Source organism: Mus musculus, chromosome 18 (genome assembly GCF_000001635.26).
Source record: "Mus musculus strain C57BL/6J chromosome 18, GRCm38.p6 C57BL/6J".
Lineage (NCBI taxonomy): Eukaryota > Metazoa > Chordata > Mammalia > Rodentia > Muridae > Mus > Mus musculus.
Genome location: NC_000084.6, coordinates 88,545,036 through 88,565,860, shown reverse-complemented (window position 1 = coordinate 88,565,860; position 20,825 = coordinate 88,545,036).

Genomic DNA, 20,825 nt, shown 5'->3' with positions numbered 1-20,825 from the left:
CATGAGTGCATAAAATAATACACACAATTCTCAAGTTAATAATTCCTCATATAATTTTAAGTTCTAATATGCAAATTACTTGTGAAATGTCAATTAACATCGAAGGAAAGCATGAGGTTATTGCTGTTTATCTGAAAGGCTATGTGTTCTTCAACTGGGACTGGAGAGATGGTTCAGTGTTTAAGAGTGGATATTGTGCAAATGCAGAGATTGTTATTGCAATGGACTTCAGCCATTTTATGCAGTTAACAACTGCCTATAACTGTAGCTCTAAGGGGTTTGCCACCTTCTGAATTCTGATAATACTGCACTTATGTACACAAACAACCTCCTACATATATACACTGTTTTCAAAATACTCAAAAGGCTATTCATTAATAGTTCCATATCCATACTCTGATAGCCTTGGTTAATCTCAATGGGCCACAACAAATAATGAAAAGACATGAACATGAGAAAGGGACTTGTAGCAAAAAGGTAGGCCTGATAGGTGTGGAAAGGTGGGATCTGAGATTTAAAAGCCTTGTGTATGTATATATACATACACACACATAAAATAGTCAGATAATAAATTTTATTAATACAGAGAACATAGAAACAAAGTTGATAATTCTCTTTTCATACTCTAGTCTCCCAGTTTCTTCCAAACATAGTAAATGTTCCTTTAACACCAGTCCCTTTCAACTACATTTGACTTTATAACTGTTGAAATTTGAACACTCTGAATGTGTCCCAATTTATCTCTGCATAGCCTGTGTCTTTCCTTTGGATATAGTCACTATTTTTGCAGGTCTAAACAGAGAATATCTACTCATCACCAAGAGTATATTCAAATGGTACCTGCCCTGACTTGGAATCTGTAATAGCACACGTTTGACACTTCCTTCATCCACACTAACTCTATATTGCTCATGGCCTTTGCTAAGGCTTTGATAGAATTTGAATATAACCCATGGTATGTGACATTGGAAACTCTGTTTTCAGTGAGTTTTAAAAGCTGGTGGAACTTTTAAGATGTGGAACCTCATGGGTGATGCTAGAACACAGGAAGCTTTGCCCAGTGCAAGAATGAATGAGTTGCAAAGTGTCCACACTTTGGTCTTCATTCTTCTTCAGTTTCATGTGTTTTGCAAATTGTATCTTATATCTTGGGTATACTAAGTTTCTGGGCTAATATCCACTTATCAGTGAGTACATATCATTTGAGTTCTTTTGTGATTGTGTTACCTCACTCAGGATGATGCCCTCCAGGTCCAACCATTTGCCTAGGAATTTCATAAATTCATTCCTTTTAATAGCTGAGTAGTACTCCATTGTGTAAATGTACCACATTTTTTGTATCCATTCCTCCGTTGAGGGGCATCTGGGTTCTTTGCAGCTTCTGGCTATTATAAATAAGGCTGCTATGAACATAGTGGAGCATGTGTCCTTCTACCAGTTGGGACATCTTCTGGATATATGCCCAGGAGAGGTATTGCGGGATCCTCTGGTAGTACTATGTCCAATTTTCTGAGGAACCGCCAGACTGATTTCCAGAGTGGTTGTACAAGCTTGCAATCCCACCAACAATGGAGGAGTGTTCCTCTTTCTCCACATCCTTGCCTGCATCTGCTGTCACCTGAATTTTTGATCTTAGCCACTCTGACTGGTGTGAGGTGGAATCTCAGGGTTGTTTTGATTTGCATTACTCTGATGATTAAGGATGCTGAGCATTTTTTCAGGTGCTTCTCAGCCATTCGGTATTCCTCAGGTGAGAATTCTTTGTTTAGCTCTGAGCCCCGTTTTTTAATGGGGTTATTTGATTTTCTGGAGTCCACCTTCTTGAGTTCTTTATATATATTGGATATTAGTCCCCTATCTGATTTAGGATAAGTAAAGATCCTTTCCTAATCTGTTGGTGGCCTTTTTGTCTTATTGACGGTGTCTTTTGCCTTACAGAAGCTTTGCAGTTTCATGAGGTCCCATTTGTCAATTCTCGATCTTACAGCACAAGCCATTGCTGTTCTATTCAGGAATTTTTCCCCTGTGCCCATATCTTTGAGGCTTTTCCCCACTTTCTCCTCTATAAGTTTCAGTCTTGACTCTGGCTGCATATGTATCAAAAGATGGCCTAGTCGGCCATCACTGGAAAGAGAGGCCCATTGGACACGCAAACTTTATATGCCCCGGTACAGGGGAATTCCAGGGCCAAAAAATGGGAATGGGTGGGTAGGGAAGTGGCGGGGAGGGTATGGGGGACTTTTGGGAAAGTATTCTAAATGTAATTGAGGAAAATACGTAATAATAAAAAATATTAAAAAAAAGAATGAATGAGTTGGGTTTTATTAGAGTATGTCACTGTTAAAGAGTGCTTTGTTCTGAGTCCTTTTCTGTATTCTGTCTTGATGTGTGATTTCTTCTGCTCATATCTCTGGACATCTTTATGTCACCCTCCAAGTTTTATTGCAATTGGAAGATGATCCTTCCCTAGAACCAAGACCTATCTACTCCCTTCACATTTTAATTTCTTACCCTCTCTCTTCCTCCCCTTTTATCCTCCCTCCCTCCCTTATCCTCCCTTCTTCTTCCCTCCTTTCTCATTTTTCATTTTTTTGAAACAAGTAGCTATATAACCTAGACTGGGATTTTGAACTTGGGATCTTCACACTTCAGACTATGCAGTGCTGAATTATAGGCTTGTGGTACCATATCTCTATTGGACCCTTTACCCCTCCTCTCTTTCAAAAGAACTCAGAATCTGGTATTTTGATACAAAATTTGAAACCAGATAGCAATATGGTTTTACTTACATTATTGTATTATATATTATATATATTATACTAGATTATATTTAGAGAACTTGTGCTATTTAAAAATTTTAAGAGGCACACATTTTAAAAATAAATCCACTTTAAATTTAAGCTATTAAGCACCAGAGGCATAGCTCAATGGTAATCTTTGTCTACCCTGTATAAGGCATTGGTTCAATCTTCAGCATAAAAAGCAACAACTACAACAACAAATAACAAGAACAACAATAACAACAAGTAGAGCATTACACATACCTGTGAAGTCTTACCTTCTGACCTTAGCCCTCAGATTAAATTTGTGTAGGGAATATTGTGTCAACCAGTTTCTACTTATATACACAAATATCTATAATAAACAGTATTTGGAATTAGTTCTGTAAAATTTGCACAATACTGTACATTATTTCATGTGAATTAATAATTTTATTTGATTATCTATTTTGTGTGTTCACCTGAGATAGAGTTCAGACATTGGAAATTGACCGGTGAGTTTGTTCAATGACTGGTCAAATGGGTAAGAGTTACCCATGACCTAATTAACCCTACATGTATTTGTTAATGTCATATCTTGAACATGCTTTTTCTATTTCTTCAACAATGTTTAGATATATTTTATTATTTAAATAAGTAGTATTATGTGATCATGTGAATCATTCATTATGTCTTTATGACTGAGCATAGTAAAAACAGAACAAAATACTAAGGAATTACTTGGGTATCAAACATATGTATGCAAAAAATATTGTACTAGAATCTCAATAGGACATTTTTTTCCAATGTTAAAACTGAAGAAATTTCTACATTTTCATTAAAATTTATTACAAATAATAATTCAATTTATTAGCCCTCAAAATAACTTCTTATTGAAGAGAGACTGATAAAAAAGTACTCAGCAAATCAATTTAATAGCATAAATAGATATATACTTTATTTTTCTCCTGAGAATTATTAGATATTGAAGCAGGTTGGTTAATAGAGAGGTATTTATTGAGAGCAATCCAAACCAGCTTTGTGCTTTGCATATTTTTATTGTTACAGTGTATATTTCTGGTTATCTCCTAAAAGTTAACTCATTTTTCTTTGTCTGTCTGCCTGTCTGTTTCTCATTTATCTGTCCTTTTTCTATCTATCTATCTATCTATCTATCTATCTATCTATCTATCTATCTATCTACCTATCTATCTATCTGTCATCTATCATCATCATCTACCACATATATATCAATCATCAATTTATCAATTATCTATATCTATAATCATCTATTATCTATCAACCATTTATTTATCAACATCTATCTATATCCATCTATATCTATGTAATTACCTATCATCTGTCTGCCTGTCTATTCTATCTATCTGTCTGTCTATCTATCTATCATCTATCTATCTATCTATCTATCTATCTATCTATCTATCTATCACCTATCTATATATCTTCAATAATCTGTCTATTAATTACCTATCTTGTATGCCTATCATTAATCATATATTATCTATTTATCATCTATCAATCATCTAATTTATTTATTTATCTGTCATCATGTATCCTATCTATCATGTATCTATGTATCTATGTATCTATGTATCTATGTATCTATGTATCATCTATGTATCTATCTATCTATCTATCTATCTATCTATCTATCTATCATCTGGCTATCATCAATCATCTGTGTATCATCTATGTCCTGAAATATACCCTTTATATGTTTTGGTCGTGAATGCCCCACTGGCTTTGCCAACACTTATCAGTTCTCCTTTCATTATAAATACTTCTTTGCTATACTGAATTACACGTGATTGTGCCCTATGCCTTCCACCATGAACTGTGAACCAACTGTGTCTGAGGTTGGAGTGAACGGAAAGGATGATCTACAGGTATCACACTTACAGAAAGTGTTAGCATTATATAGCTGAGTTCTGTTACAGAATTTAGCACAGTTTAACAACCTAAAAGTATAGAGGAATCTGAGTTTTGATATCCCAGTGAAGATGTTTAGTTTATTTGTTTCTGAGAAGTTTGTCTAAAAATTTAATGAGAACTCTCTGTATCATTTATTGAGCAAGAAACTTGTTATTAAAAGCAAAGGAACACAACACCAGAAGTGGTAAATAAAATGAAGTGCTCTGATAATTTTTGTATGTGGCTGACAAGATAGATCAAATTTTATGTGATTCAATGATGCTGCTTTTTTCTTCTTGTAAAAGATAATTCTTATAGCCAAAGGCATAACTTATTTTAGTAAATTCATTTTAGTATATACATTTATTTTTCTGTATTCTAGTAACTCAAGTCATATGAATTAGATCCATTCTGAGAGAAAATATGCCCATATTAATGAAATCCAAGAAACAAAGATTTTGATTTTCTCATTCCAAGTCATCTCTTTCTATAGTGGGTTCTAGGCTTAATGTGCCATTAAATGAATACAATAATAATTCTAAATCATCTGTATTTTGTTTCATGACTTTTGTTAGATATTCCCAGTGTATTCTCTTTATATTAAGATTTATTATATCCAAATAATGATTAGTAAATGATTTACTGGCTATGATGATATTGAAAACTTACTATATTAAATGGGTAATCAAACTAGCTAAGATGATATTAAAAACTTATTGTATTGAATGGGTAGCCAAGACTTGAAAAAAATGAATGTTGTATGGTGTCTCTCATATGCACATCCTATCTTCTGATTTGTTTGTGTGTGTGTGTGTGTGTGTGTGTGTGTGTGTGTGTGAGAGAGAGAGAGAGAGAGAGAGAGAGAGAGAGGGGGGGGGAATATGGGGCCCATGAAGAGAGAGAATATGGGGCCTATGAGATGGGAAAGAGAAGCTTCAAGAGAAGGAGGTACAAGACCCAACTATACAACCGTTTTTTTTTTTTTCCATATACCCAATATATGGCCACTATGACACAGGCACACTTGCTCAACCATGTTCATGGCAGCATTATTCATAATATTCAGAGACTGAAAACAACCTAGATGTCCCTCAACTGAAGAATGGATAAAGAAAATGTGGTACATCTACACAATGGAATGTTATTAGGCTACTAAAAACAAAGACATCATGAATTTTGCAGGCAAATGGATAGAACTTGAGGATATTATCCTTAGTGAGGTAAGCCAGATTTCAAAAAAAAAAAAAAATGCAGGGATAAGGGATGAAGCAGAGACTGAGGAAGGCAATAACCACCCAAAGGAGAGAACCATCCCATCGACAAACACCAATCCTTGACCCTTGACACTATTAATGGCACCCTATTATGCTTGCTGACAGGACTATAGCATAGCTGTCCTCTGATAGGCTCCACCCAACAGCTAACTCAGACAGATGCAGAGACCTACACCCAAACAGTGGATGGAGCTTGGGGACACATATGGAAGAGTTGGGGGAAGGACTGAGGGCCCACAAAGAAAAAGGAACTCCACAGGAAGATCAACAGAGTCAACTAAACTGGACCCTTGGGGCTCTCAAAGACTGAACCACTAACCAAGGAGCATTCATGGGCTGTATGTACCTAGGCCTCCCTGCACATATATAGCAGATGTGCAGCTCAGTCTTCATGTTGGTCTCAGAACAACTGGAATGGAGCTAACCCAAGAAGCTTCTGCCTTTCCGTGGACTATGTTTTTCTAGGTGGGCTTCCTTGTCTGTCTTCAGTGGGAAAGAATAAGCCTAGTCCTGCAGAGACTTGATGTGTCAGGTGGGAGGATATCTGTGGAGTGGGAATCCTCCCTCTCAGAGGAGGAGGGGGGGTCTGGAAAGGGTGATTGGGGAGCAGCAATCAGGATATAAAGTGAATATAAAAAAGGAGGAGGTAATTGAACCTACTTGTTAAAGTCAAGGGGGAACACTGGGATAAGGACAGTGCATGCTGTAAGGGATAGATGATGAAGTTCTACCACAGCTAAGTATGTATGAAAATGTGTTAAGGAACCCTGTTATAACACAAGCTCTTCTTAGAAAGTTATCAATCTTAACTCACTCAGTAATTACAAAACCTTCACCTGGGTTGTTTAGAGCTGACTACTTAAGATTGGATAGCCTATCAGGATCGTTGTTCCTTAAGAAGACTAGTTCTTTCTCTCTCTATAGTCATTAATTTCCTGTAGCTTTTAATATTGGTTTTGTCAATTTTTTCCCATCAAGTCAACTGATATTGTCCTTATGTAGGTTTTGTTTAGGTAATCATACATAGATTTCATGGATGTAGCCTTCCTTCATATATGTATACGATGCACCCTATATGTGCATGTGTGTTCAATGAAGTTATGCCTATTGGGGTAATAATGCCCTGACACCACACAACAAGCAATAGAATCTTCCCTTGGATGTTTTGATTTCAGGAGTCAAAGAGACTCCCAAAATAATATAAACCATTGTTGTTGTCCTTCTTGCCTCCCAGAACTTGAAGGTAAGCCAGTATTGCTAAGATAACATATACTTCAGACATAAAATTTAGAACTGTGTATAACCTGGAAACCTACTTCCTGAGGACTAGCTCTATAGTATTGAAAAGTGTTATACAAGTTACCAAGAGAGACAAAAAAAATCAATAGTCCTACCTAGCTATAAATTCTATAAACCACCATGACAATACATCACCGATGGTGCAATGATAGCACCTATGGGGACAACCAACAACTATCTAACATAGAGTTTAAGGTTTGCTCAGTAGGAGAGAATTAATGCCTAGCATTATAAAATTCCTGTTACTGGTGATATCATGTAAGGGTCCATGATTCATCAAAGAATGATACCAGGAACTCAAATTGTGTGCAAAAGCAAAAAGGGTTTTATTTTGCAGAAGTCCAGCATGCTGGCACCTACCATTTAACAAGATAGAGATGCTCGGGTGAGCTCCCGGGGCCATTTTAACTTACATTAGGCGAATTTTAGGGATGGGTATGTGACCTTTATCTTAATTGGTTGGCTCTATCTCTTGGGACATTCCAAAATCATTGTAGGAGTGGGGGAGGTTAGGGGTGTTGGGGTGTTGGAAACTGTTGCTGGGGAAGCCTGGAAACAGTTGCTGACTCCTTGCCCTTGCCTCAGGCCAGGTAGTAGGACAGCTTTCTGTGGGAAGGGCTGGTTTTTGTTTGCTTGTTTGTTTGTTTGTTTTTGTTTTTGTTTTTTTATACAATAACTGGATTGCTTGGACTTGCCCAGTCCTGGGAAACAGAGATCTAGGCCTAGTCTCCTGAACTGCCAGTTTGTAGGCTGTCATGGAGTCAGCCTATCTCAGTCCTCTCAATCATTAACCCTAGGAAAACACTTATTACTGCCTCTTACCTAAACTAGGACAACTTAACTGCCTTCTAAATCTCATCCTTATGCCTACAGGTAAGTCTGGCTCTAACTTCATCAAAGACACTTCTTTTTTGCAGCAGATAAAGAGTATTTCAGAAATCCACAACTTGTCAAAATGTAAAGAAATGACCATGGAGTGCTCAATATCTACAACTAAGGCTCAGAAAACATGTCATAACATGGACAAGAGAGAATCCAGGAGCCAGAGGCCCAGGAAGTCTGCTGTGAGACAGTGCCCTCTATAAATGACAAAGAAGTTGCTTCCATTTTAATTCCTCTCCTCTCTAACTGATCTGTTTAGGGTTTTCAATGCTATAATGAATAGAAATGGTCAAAGTGGGCATCCTGATTCTGTATCTAACCTTAGGGAAAATCATGAGTATTTCTCCATTCATTATGTTTTTCATCATTGAAACTTTTCTCTAGTCTGAATTTTAAATTTCTATTTCTTATCAAATTTCTTTCTCTCTTAATCATTTTGCTTATTTTGCTTATTTTTCCTACCTGTGTTCTTTTAGCCCATGGATCCTCAGAAAGATGATTGTCTTGTATTATATCTTGATTAATTATTCAGTCTTCATTTGTAAAGTTGTATGAATTCTATTTTGGAGGTCAGACTTGTCTGTCTCTTTCTGATGAGTGAGTGTCACTTTAGCCTTGAACATTTGAGGAATACATATCCCTTATATTTTTTCACAAACTTGTTCCAGCAGGCAAAGATCTTCTTTTCCAGATCCCTAGACAGACAAGCATGCTGTTTGTTCAGGAGTCTTCTGAATCCACAGTCAGCAGCTGTGACTGAGAGAAGTAATTCTTTCTGGTCCTGGATTCTCTTAGGTTCTCCTTCTGCTTGAATGTGCTTTTATCACAGCTCTTGGATTTTTGTGTGACATTTTCTGGGAAGATTTTGTTAGGCAACTATTCACCTCAGATAAGGTTCTGAACACAGACCGGAAAAATGGTGCCAGTGATTTACTGCGTAGTGAACCAATGAGTTTATTTGTGTTACTTATAGGAGTATGAGTGATTAAAAAGAAGCTGCATATCTAAAAAGCTGTGCTCTTGAAGTTCCCTCTTTTAGGACCTCAGGAAGAGTTTCTTCTCACAATGGCTTACTGATTATAACCTGTAGAGAAGCCTTGTGAATCTTACAACTTTCTGAACTTAATAAATTTGATTAGCTTCTTGAATCTTCTAAGTTTTATTGGCTTCCTGGGTCTTGAGAGCCTCCACCCTTTCTCCAGGAGACAATATGCCAATTTGGAGGAAATGGGTGTACTATACCGCACACCTATCAGAGTTCAGTTGGATCAAGGAGAGATTTAGAAGCTGTCTTGAAAGGTAGCCTTGTTAGGGGAGCCCTTCAAGCCAGCTCAAGCTTCAGCTACATTGAAATTCAAGCGCCCTCAGATGCCCTTTCAAATTACTCTATTTGTTTTAAAGTGAACAGCATGGTTCACATACTTAAATGGCTGACATCTATTCATTTGACTGTTCTGGGATTAGTTTTCAGTCATGGGTTCCTGCTTTCTATCTTCCTAGGTTGTTAATCCAGACCTTGTGTTAAGCTCACAGAGCAACTTCTCAAGTATTTTATATCACTTAGCTTTAAACTTGCATGTATTTGGAGGTTTTTCTTTTTCTTTTCTGTTTAAATCTCATTTAAAAACGGTAAAGTGGAAGACTACTTTTTAAATGTGATCATGAATCTTCCTCTTTATAGTTCTTCCTAGACTGTAATGGAAAGCGGAAATATGTTTGTATGTGTATAAATTTTACATAGTGATATTCTCTATTCTCCAATTTAAAGTGACTTAATGTATAAGAGTGCTATCATCTCATTTATATTTTTTCTCAGATTATAGAATAACAATAACTATGTTGGCACGCAAACATGCATAAGAAGAATGCTCATTTACAGTTAGAATTGTTTTAGAGATTTTAGTGTTCCAGAAAAATCAGGAGAGTCAGAAAATCAACAATCTGATTTAAGGCCTAAATAAAAAAAGCAGTAAGTTTCTTTCTTTCTTTCTTTCTTTCTTTCTTTCTTTCTTTCTTTCTTTCTTTCTTTCTTTCTTTCTTTCTTTCTCTTTAAAACAGAATGAGCATGTCAGCCTAGCTCACTTTCCCAGCATGACACAATTCTACACTTTTCAGTTTACCACTAACAGCACTTGCCACTGCAGAAGTGTCTCAAGGAACCACCAGAAAGAAGATATAGAATTCTTCAGCATAACTACAGCATTTCCAATATTTATTTCCAATAAATAGCTGTCAAAATCCATAAACAAGTGATCTCTCCAATAACATGATAACTGGGGAATGTTTTTAATAAAAATCTTTGTGACTCTATGATATCCCATGGGTTCTGTGTGCACAAATGAAGGATATTCAGGGTTGACTTTACATAATGACAGAGTAGTAACTTTACTTTTAAAAAATTTTTTATTAGGTATTTTCCTCATTTTCATTTCCAATGCTATCCCATCCTTTCCTCTCAGCTCCAAACTTTGTCTCTGTAACTCCTTCCATGAGTATTTTGTTCCCAATTTTAAGAAGAGGCAAAGTGTCCACATTTTGGTCTTCTGTCTGCCTTTGTTAAGCACAGATGATGAGCTGATTGGGTTGGACCCTGCCCTGAAACTGTCATATCTACCACACCTAGGCTTAACCTCACTCTGTCCTAGGCTGACCTTGAACTAATGAATCTTCCTTCCTTTGTATCTTTCTGACAAGCTGGCTCATAGTGCAGCTGCCTTTGTTCCTTTAGATTCATGAAACTCCTCATAATTCACATTGCATCCTTAATATGTACATTATTATATGAACAATGATATGCCCACAGCAGCCATGATACTCATGGAGGGTCATGGCCCAGGTTACCAACCATGTTACTCTGTTCCCACCAGGGCCAAGCCAGGCTCATCAGAAGCTCAAATCAAAAGAGAGCTGTGAATGTCCACAGTAGTCCTTACAGTTCTGAGTACTTCTGGGATGAAGATGTAAAAAGACTTATTGTTTCATGAATTAATTTTCAGGTTAGCATACAAAATCACATGTTTCATCATGGTCTCTCTGAAGCTGTGCCCTGTTATGCTCATTCCCTTTTCCCACTGCCCTCTATTTCTGACCACTAACAACTTTGGTTTCAAGGGCTTCATGATGTCATTCAGTGTTGTTTCCTGAATCCTGTCTTAGTAGATACACAGTTTATCTTTAGGAATTACATCCTATAGACCCCCTATACTCAGATTTAGTTGATGTAACCATCATTATTTAGAGCCAGTGCTAGTCTGTAACCTGATGGATTCTGCTGGCTGACATCTGTGTGTGCTTCTTGCTGGCCTTTGTACTTTCCCATCTCTTTCTCTCACAGTTCTTGCTATACGAATATCATTGTTGATCAGATTCTCAGTATGTGTATCTATTTTGTAATCTGAATTAAATCTTTTATTTCCAGCAATTCTTCCTTAGTTCACATTTACTATTTAAATGATACTGTTCTCCATTGACTTATGTTGACTCTTCACCATATAGGCTAATGTCAAGTTTATTCTATCTTAGTAACTTATTTATGTATATTTAAAACTTAGTCAGCTGGGTAGTGGTGGTGCATACCTTTAATCCCAGCACTTAGGAGGCAGAGGCAGGCAGATTTCTGAGTTTGAGGCCAGCCTGGTTTACAAAGTGAGTTCCAGGACAACCAGGCTACACTGAGAAACCCTGTCTCAAAAAACCAAAAAAAAAAAAAAAAAAAAAAAAAAAAAAGCTTAGTCTAGATTAAAAACTTTAAATTGAATGGTAATGAACTGATCTTATAATTAAATGAATGATAATTAAATCTTAAGGAATCTGTTATATTTAAGGGGAAGTATATTCTAGAAAAAGTATAACCTTTTATATTTCTATGTAAAAAGGAAAAAAAAGAGGATAATTTTATGAGATATGCTGCACAGATCATTGATGAACATCTTTATGAGAGGGTACATAACAATTATGTGTATGTCACCATACTGTTTCTAGTCTATATGTCCCAATGTATCTCCACAAACATCAGTCTTCCTTTCAAGTGTTCTATGAAAAATATGGTATGGTATGTCTGTAATAATTGTATTTTCAAATCTTGAATCTATAAATTTAATTTTTGTAATTAATGCATAGAGAAGGGTCTTTGATAAATCATCCCTGGGGGAAAACTTGACTCTCTACAGAGCAATACAAGGGAATTATAGATTTTGTTGCATATTCTTCTGGGTTCTGTATTAGGGTTTTCCAGAGCATCTTAGAAATGTATGCAGAGGGCTGGAGAGATGGCTCAGCCATTAAAGGCTAGGCTCACAACCAAAAATATAAGAAATGTATGCAGATATTAATGTAGTGATTGGTTCCAACTGTTGTAGAGTCTGCAAAGACTCATGATCTGCTACCTAAAACTGAAGAGTCTGGAAAATATGTACTATGATTCAGCCAGACCTGAAGGCCTGAGAACCATGGGAGACAAGGGTATGACTCTCTGTCTGATAGTTAAGATTTAGGACCTGGGTGGGAGGGTGTCTTAGTTAGGTTTTTACTGCTGTGAACAGACACCATGACCAAGGCAAGTCTTATAAAAAACATTTAATTGGGGCTGGCTTACAGGTTCAGAGGTTCAGTCCATTATCATCAAGGTGGGAGCATGGCAGTATCCAGGCAGGCATGGCACAGGAGGAACTGAGAGTTCTATGTCTTCATCCAAAGGCTGCTAGTGGAAGACTGACTTCCAGGCAACTAGGGTGAGGATCTTATGCCCACACCTGTTGGGAGCCGCCCTCACATTCGCTGTTGCAAGATGGCGCTAACATCCTGTGTTCTAAGTGGTAAACAAATAATCTGCGCATGTGCCAAGGGTAGTTCTCCACTCCATGTGCTCTGCCTTCCCCGTGACGACAACTCGGCCGATGGGCTGCAGCTAATCAGGGAGTGACACGTCCTAGGCGGAGGATAATTCTCCTTAAAAGGGACGGGGTTTCGCCATTTTCTCTCTTGCTCTCTTGCTCTCTTGCTCTCTTGCTCTCTTGCTCTGGCTCTTGCTCTCTTGCGCTCTGGCTCCTAAAGATGTAAGCAATAAAGCTCTTGCTCTCTTGCACTCTTGCTCTCTTGCTCTGGCTCTTGCTCTCTTGCTCTCTGGCTCCTGAAGATGTAAGCAATAAAGCTTTTGCCGCAGAAGATTCCAGTTTGTTGTGTCTTTCCTGGCCGGTTGCGCGAACGCGTGTAAGACACACCCACAGTGACACACCCATTCCAACCAGGTCACACCTATTCCAACAAGGCCATACCTCCAGATGGTGCCACTCCCTGGTCCAAGGATATACAAACCATCACAGAGGGTGTGTGACATAGGGTGTAGTTGCTGATAGCTCTCTGAAATCTAAGACCAGAAAACCCAATGATAGGGCCTCTCATTGTTGATAGAAATATACAGATGTCACAACAAAAGGAGCAAGTGAATTCACCTTCTTTTGCTTCTTTGTGCTATTTGGCCTTTAGCAGATACATATGGGTGAAGGTAAATCTCTTATTTACCTAGTCTATTGATGCTAATCTAATTCAAAAAGAGCTTCATAGACACAGAAATAATGTTTCACTAGCTTTTTGGTCATCTCTTGACCAATCAAATTAGCATATATAATTAACTATCATCCATGCATACCTTAATTTCTTCTGCTTCTAGACATGTTTTTAAAGGCTATAGCACTTGACAGGAGGGCCATATTTAGTACAAGGTTTTAGTTTCAGGAATGATAAGTCTACCATAGCTTATTCACACCCAATTTGCCATAATAGATCTATAAAGTATCAACTATAGGAGATAAGAATATAAGAAGTTCATAATCTAGGATTGAGCATAGACAACAACTCCAGTAAGACTATTTTTGAACAAAAGATCATTTCTGAGAAAGTTCATTTGTAAGTGGATTATGTGAGAGGCAGTCAGTGTCATTTATTGCTACGGACATTCTCTTTCTCATGATCTAACTTTTCTCTTGTAGGAGTCTGTGCCCCTCCATTCTGGATGAACCTGAGCATTTGAGCTTACAGCATCTTTCCCTGAGAATCACCAAAAGCGTTAAAATCTTAGACACTCTTTCTCACAGAAAGAGATCATATGTCTACCTATAAATTCTACTATAGGCCCCAAGCGTCCCTCTATGCCTGTGTTCTCTAACCCATTATTACAATTCTGAGTTCCATACCATTTTCTTTTCATGCAGTGCACCAAGTTTTCAGAATGAAGCAGCAACCCCTGTTTAGTAAGTTCCAGTGTGTCACACAGAGTTTTCAGTTAGGGCTTCTTTATTTGATTTCATCCTTGATACTAAAAATGAACCTTAAACACAACCCTCAAAAAATGCCATAACCTTTGGAAAACCTGTCTAGAAGCAGAGGAAATTAAGGCATCCACTGGATTCCCCGGAGCAACAACAGAAGCCTCAGCTGTAAAAACTCTGACAGCTCTTCCTGGTTACCATGGTGAGAGAGGCCTTCTTGTTTAGAGACTGCTAATGGAATACTTATGCCCTTCAAGGCTTTCAATTAATTGTTTGGTGCACATTGCTTTCCTCATACATAATGTGGATGTGCTGAGGCAGTGCATAAACCTTACCTAAGGACTGATGGGCTGAGCCTTTAAGATGAGCCAGAACGTTTCTTCCACTTATCTAAATTCTGTGTGTACAGTAAATGTGCCATGCATCATTATTCTATCTCCAGTATATGTCTGCAAGCACCTCCAACCATTTCCAATATTTCCTTGTAAAATAATATGTATCCTGTGGTCTGGCTTGCAATACAAAACCACAGAATTAATGCCACCTGACCACGGAAGCTTTGTGTGTGATGAATAGGGCACTTACAGTTGATGTACCTTGTACTTTCATTTCAAAGCAATGCATCTTTACCATAAAACACATTTACTATGCAAAGCCAGTTTTTACATCCTGATTTTTCATTGCTGTTTGGAATAGTCTATGAACATTAAACAATTCCTGTCTTCCTTTGTTCTCAGCAGCTGATAATTATTTCACACTTTCTCCCTAGAGCAGACTCTAACATCTTCTGAACAAGTGGTCCCTCTCTGATATCACCTTTGTATGAGGACCTGAAAAGAGACCCAATCACATCACATACTAATATCCTTTCCTGTGTTCTTGTTATTCGTTATGTGAAAAAGCAAGGAGAACACACTGCTATAAAGGGCAATACTGAAATGAGCTGAACTGATTTTGCTGTAATTATACTGTTATCACATAACACTTTCTGTTCTCCTAGACATAAGCAATTTATGGAAGCAAATCCAGATAAGACTTACGTGCACTTTGCAGGTATCTAAGATTACTCTGGATTCTAAAGATGAGGATTACTTAACACACAGTTATCTGTTCAACTAATGAGCAAAAGACCTAAAAAAATCCCCTCCTTCTGGGACTCCTGGGCCACTGATTAAAGGAAAGGATTGAAAGAACTGAAGGGGATGGCAACCCCATAGGAAGACCAACAATATCAACTAACCTGGACCCCTGGGAGTTCCAGACACTAAGTCACCAACCAAAAAGCGCACATGGGCTGGACTGAGGCACCTGGCACACAGGCCTCAAGAGGACTGCCTTATGATTCTTAATATCCAATGACCTGTTGTGGAACTAAGGATAAACTTTCATAGCATGTAGAATAACTTATACTTTCAAAAGCTTGTAGCCAGTAATTTGTGTGGGAGAGCGAAGAAAGAGTAGCTAAACTTGAGTGCTGACAAAACTTGCTATCCTTAAAAAGTTTCAGGCATGTGAGGATGAAAATGATTCATTCACATCTAAGCTACAACCATTTGTGTTCTTGGGTTGCAGCAGCCCTTACCCAAATAGCAGAAATAGAGTATATACAATTAGGGTTAGGCTACATAGTTGGTATTACAAACACATTTGTTGAAAAAAAAGTGAGATTTTGTCAAGAAGAACGAAGACCAAAATGTGGACACTTTGCCTCTTCTTAAAATTGGGAACAAAATACTCATGGAAGGAGTTACAGAGACAAAGTTTGGAGCTGAGAGGAAAGGATGGGCCATCTAGAGACTGCCATACCCAGGGATCCATCCCATAATCAGCCTCCAAATGCTGACACCATTGCATACACTAGCAAGATTTTGCTGAAAGGATGCAGATATAGCTGTCTCTTGTGAGGCTATGCAGGGGCCTAGCAAACACAGAAGTGGATGCTCACAGTCAGCTAATGGATGGATCATAGGGCTCCCAATGGAGGAGCTAGAGAAAGTAGCCAAGGAGATAAAGGGATCTGCAACCCTATAGGTGGAACAACATTATGAACTAAACAGTACCCCGGAGCTCTTGACTCTAGCTGCATATGTATCAAAAGATGGCCTAATCGGCCATCACTGGAAAGAGAGGCCCATTGGACTTGCAAACTTTATATGCCCCAGTACAGGGGAACGCCAGGGCCAAAAAGGGGGAGTGGGTGGGTAGGGGAGTGGGGGTGGGTGGGTATGGGGGACTTTTGGTATAGCATTGGAAATGTAAATGAGCTAAATACCTAATAAAAAATGGAAAAAAAATAAAGGAAAACATTTAACAGAAAAAAAAAAAAGAAAGAAAGAACTGAAGGGGATTGCAACCCCATAGGAAGACCAACAATATCAACAACTAACCTGGACCCCTGGGAGTTCCAGACACTAAGTCACCAACCAAAAAGCGCACATGGGCTGGACTGAGGCACCTGGCACATAGGCCTCAAGAGGACTGCCTTATGATTCTTAATATCCAATGACCTGTTGTAGAACTAAGGATAAACTTTCATAGCATGTAGAATAACTTATACTTTCAAAAGCTTGTAGCCAGTAATTTGTGTGGGAGAGCGAAGAAAGAGTAGCTAAACTTGAGTGCTGACAAATCTTGCTATCCTTAAAAAGTTTCAGGCATGTGAGGATGAAAATGATTCATTCACATCTAAGCTACAACCATTTGTGTTCTTGGGTTGCAGCAGCCCTTACCCAAATAGCAGAAATAGAGTATATACAATTAGGGTTAGGCTACATAGTTGGTATTACAAACACATTTGTTGAAAAAAAAGTGAGATTTTGTCAAGAAGAACGAAGACCAAAATGTGGACACTTTGCCTCTTCTTAAAATTGGGAACAAAATACTCATGGAAGGAGTTACAGAGACAAAGTTTGGAGCTGAGAGGAAAGGATGGGCCATCTAGAGACTGCCATACCCAGGGATCCATCCCATAATCAGCCTCCAAATGCTGACACCATTGCATACACTAGCAAGATTTTGCTGAAAGGATGCAGATATAGCTGTCTCTTGTGAGGCTATGCAGGGGCCTAGCAAACACAGAAGTGGATGCTCACAGTCAGCTATTGGATGGATCACAGGGCCTGCAATGGAGGAGCTAGAAAAAGTACCCAAGGAGCTAAAGGGGTCTGCAACCCTATAGGTGGACAACAATATGAACTAACCAGTACTGCCCACCCACCCACCCCCAGCTTGTGTTTCTAGCTGCATATGTATCAGAAGATGGCCTAGTCGGCCATCATTGGAAAGAGAGGCCCATCGGTCTTGCAAACTTTATATGCCTCAGTACAGGGAAACGCCAGGGCCAAGAAGTGGGAGTAGGTGGGTAGGGGAGTGGGGAGGGAGGGTATGGGGGACTTTTGGGAAAGCATTGGAAATGTGAATGAAGAAAATACCTAATTAAAAAAAAAACTAAATAAAAAGAGTTTTTTTCTTCCCATTTTCTAACTTTGTACAAGTGCAGAAGACAGTCAAAACCAGCTTCTCAAAGTTAGTGAAGCCATGAGTATTAGAAAAGAGCCTGCTATATCCCTTGCTTGACTAGCCTAATTCATTACCACATTCTAAACCATTTCTTATACCCACAAGAAAGTGTAGTTACCCCCACTGATCAGTTTAGCTTCTTGTTACAGAAAATAGAGACTATCACCGAAAACCCCAACTGAACACAATTTGAGACCAGTGTATGACTTAAAGTCCATCCCAGTGGATACCTCTATATCCACTTCTCTGGTGTTAGAGTCAGTATCTGGATGTCATTATCCACACTATAGGATTCAGGAAGTCATGGGGAAGACAGGGTGTCAGGAGGGAATATGGAGGCTGTAAAGAACAATTTATTGTTTGAAGTCACCAGATGAACCCTAGCCACTGATATTGTGTCCTGAGCTTAGATTCTTGTTCTCTCTGTTGGTAGTCTGGTTGGATCTATGGCTCAGGAAACATTTCAGAAGAGGGAGATGAAAGACTGTAAGCGCCAGAGTGCTGGGAATTATATTGTGAAACACTTTCATAGAAATGTTTGCATAAATAAGATGGAAATAATGGGTATATAAGTGAGCATGATAACATGAAATGGCAAACATTTCTGAGGATCTTGCCTCTAGACAAATAGCTATAGGCAACTAATGACTGCTAGGAGAAGGCAAACCAACTTCTCTTAAGGATGAGCTACCATTATGGTTTGTCCATTGAAGAGTGGTCATCCCTGAAGCCATATATACACAAACAATAACACATAATAATGTCAATAAAAAAGAAACTATCAACTTGAGGATGGGGGGATTGGAGAGAGGGCACATGAGAGGGGCTGGAGGAAAGAGAAGAAAGAGGACAACTTATATAAGACATAATTGTATTTCAATTTAAAATATATTGAAAATAAAAAAGAAATAGGTTGTTCAAGTTTAGGCTCATGAGATTTTATTGGGGAAACTATAGGACCTTCATATCTAGAATCAAAAATTGCTTTTTATTACAGTTTTTGTGTCAATGTTCCCCCCCCCAATACTTCAACAAACCAAAAATAAATAATTAAACAAATAAACATTAACAAAATACAAAATCAAAAATCCATAGATATCTATTCATAATTTAATTTTGTAGGAGAGCTTAAATCCAGTAATCAAACACAGTAACAACCACCACTTCAAAAACAACAAAATAGTTTAAGTTAATACCAGGAGGAGGAGAGAGAGTGTGTATTTGTTTCCTTAGAGAAATGGAGGAAAAACCTTTCCTTGCAGACTAGAAAGCACAGAATGCCTGTTAATCTTGATAATCTGCTCAGAGGAAATTGGTCTTTAGAGACTAATATTTCAAACTAAGGAAAAGCAGGCTGCCAGAAGCAAGGGCAGAGGAAATCTTTCAACAAGATACTCAATTTGGAACACAATTTATGTAAAACATCTTAAGATGAGTGTACTATTATGTTACACTGGGTGAATTTTAATAGGCTATGGAGCAATTAATTATGATCAATAAGCTCTATAATGCACTATCTGCTAAAACATCAAAAAATAATTTAATTTAATTTAACAAATATTTATTGAGTACTTGGCTGAGATTTATGATGAGTATAAATAAAGCAACATATCATTTCTACTCTTATTCAAGTTACTCTAAGGAAAAAAAGCCAGTTATATATACAAAATGCCAACCCTAAAGGAAATAGAACTAAAAAATGAAACCTCATTATCACTTATTTCTGCATTAAATTAAGGCCAGTGCTAAATGGAGATATATTCAATTTTGCTTGGTATCGTCTGGTTAAGTGTTAACTATAGGAGTCCTCAATGCCTTGCTAATAAGTAAAAACATTTATACTGCAAGGCTAGCTGCTTCAGTTGCCAGAGACAGAAGGTTAATTCAAGTTCTGTTCTGGCAGAAACAGTATAGGCATAATGGCTGGATGAAACAATATACCCTGCAAATTTTATAATCTGTGATTTCAATAGAGTGAAAAAAAATCTTATTTCTCTTTCTTTCTCCTTGGACTTCCTTTCTTTTCCCCTTATTTCTTCTACATATTCTCCTCCTCATGTTCTGTACTCATACTCTGGAGGAAAAAATCTTTCTTAGTTTGTTTCCTATGTGTAGCTCATAAGGGAGTTGGGACACTCACGTCTTACTTATTCTTGGGTAAGGCTGGCTGCAATCAAAGTTAATATGCTGAACATTTTTTCTCTTTTCAATGAGATGAAATATGCTTCTGGAGTATGTCTAACTTAATGCACTAAACTGAGTTCATTAACAGAAGAAAGCAAATAAACTGCTGGTTTCTCTTACTAAGTAGATGATGAGGGGAATACAATATTAGATGGTATTTATAATTTCTCTGTGTATGAGTGTGTTTGGTGAGAATTTACACACACACACACACACACACACACACACACACACACACACACACACACACAGAGAGAGAGAGAGAGAGAGAGAGAGAGAGAGATTTAAATTTGAAGAGAAACGGGACTAGGTTAAAACTACTACTAAAACCATATATGTGGGAGTACAAGATGATTGATTGTCTTTCAGAAAATGTTAGTGAAGAATCAAAAACCACTTTTATTTTTGGGGAAACTGTCAGATCTTCAACATCAACAAATAAGACGTGAGTAACAACCAAATAAGAATGTAAATATGAACAAAATCTTATGAAACACAAGGTTTCTGTATGCTCTCTGATGCCCGTCTGGAAGTTATAACTTCCGTGCCTAAGAGTGTGAGCTGATTTGTGACTATAGTATTTAGTTAGCGGGTAATGTGAGACATATTTCAAAATGATTGGTACTTTTATATTTTTTAAAGGAAACTTGAACACAAGGCAGATATAAACAGAGAAGCCGATGTACAGGCAGAAGGATGCCAACTGAATG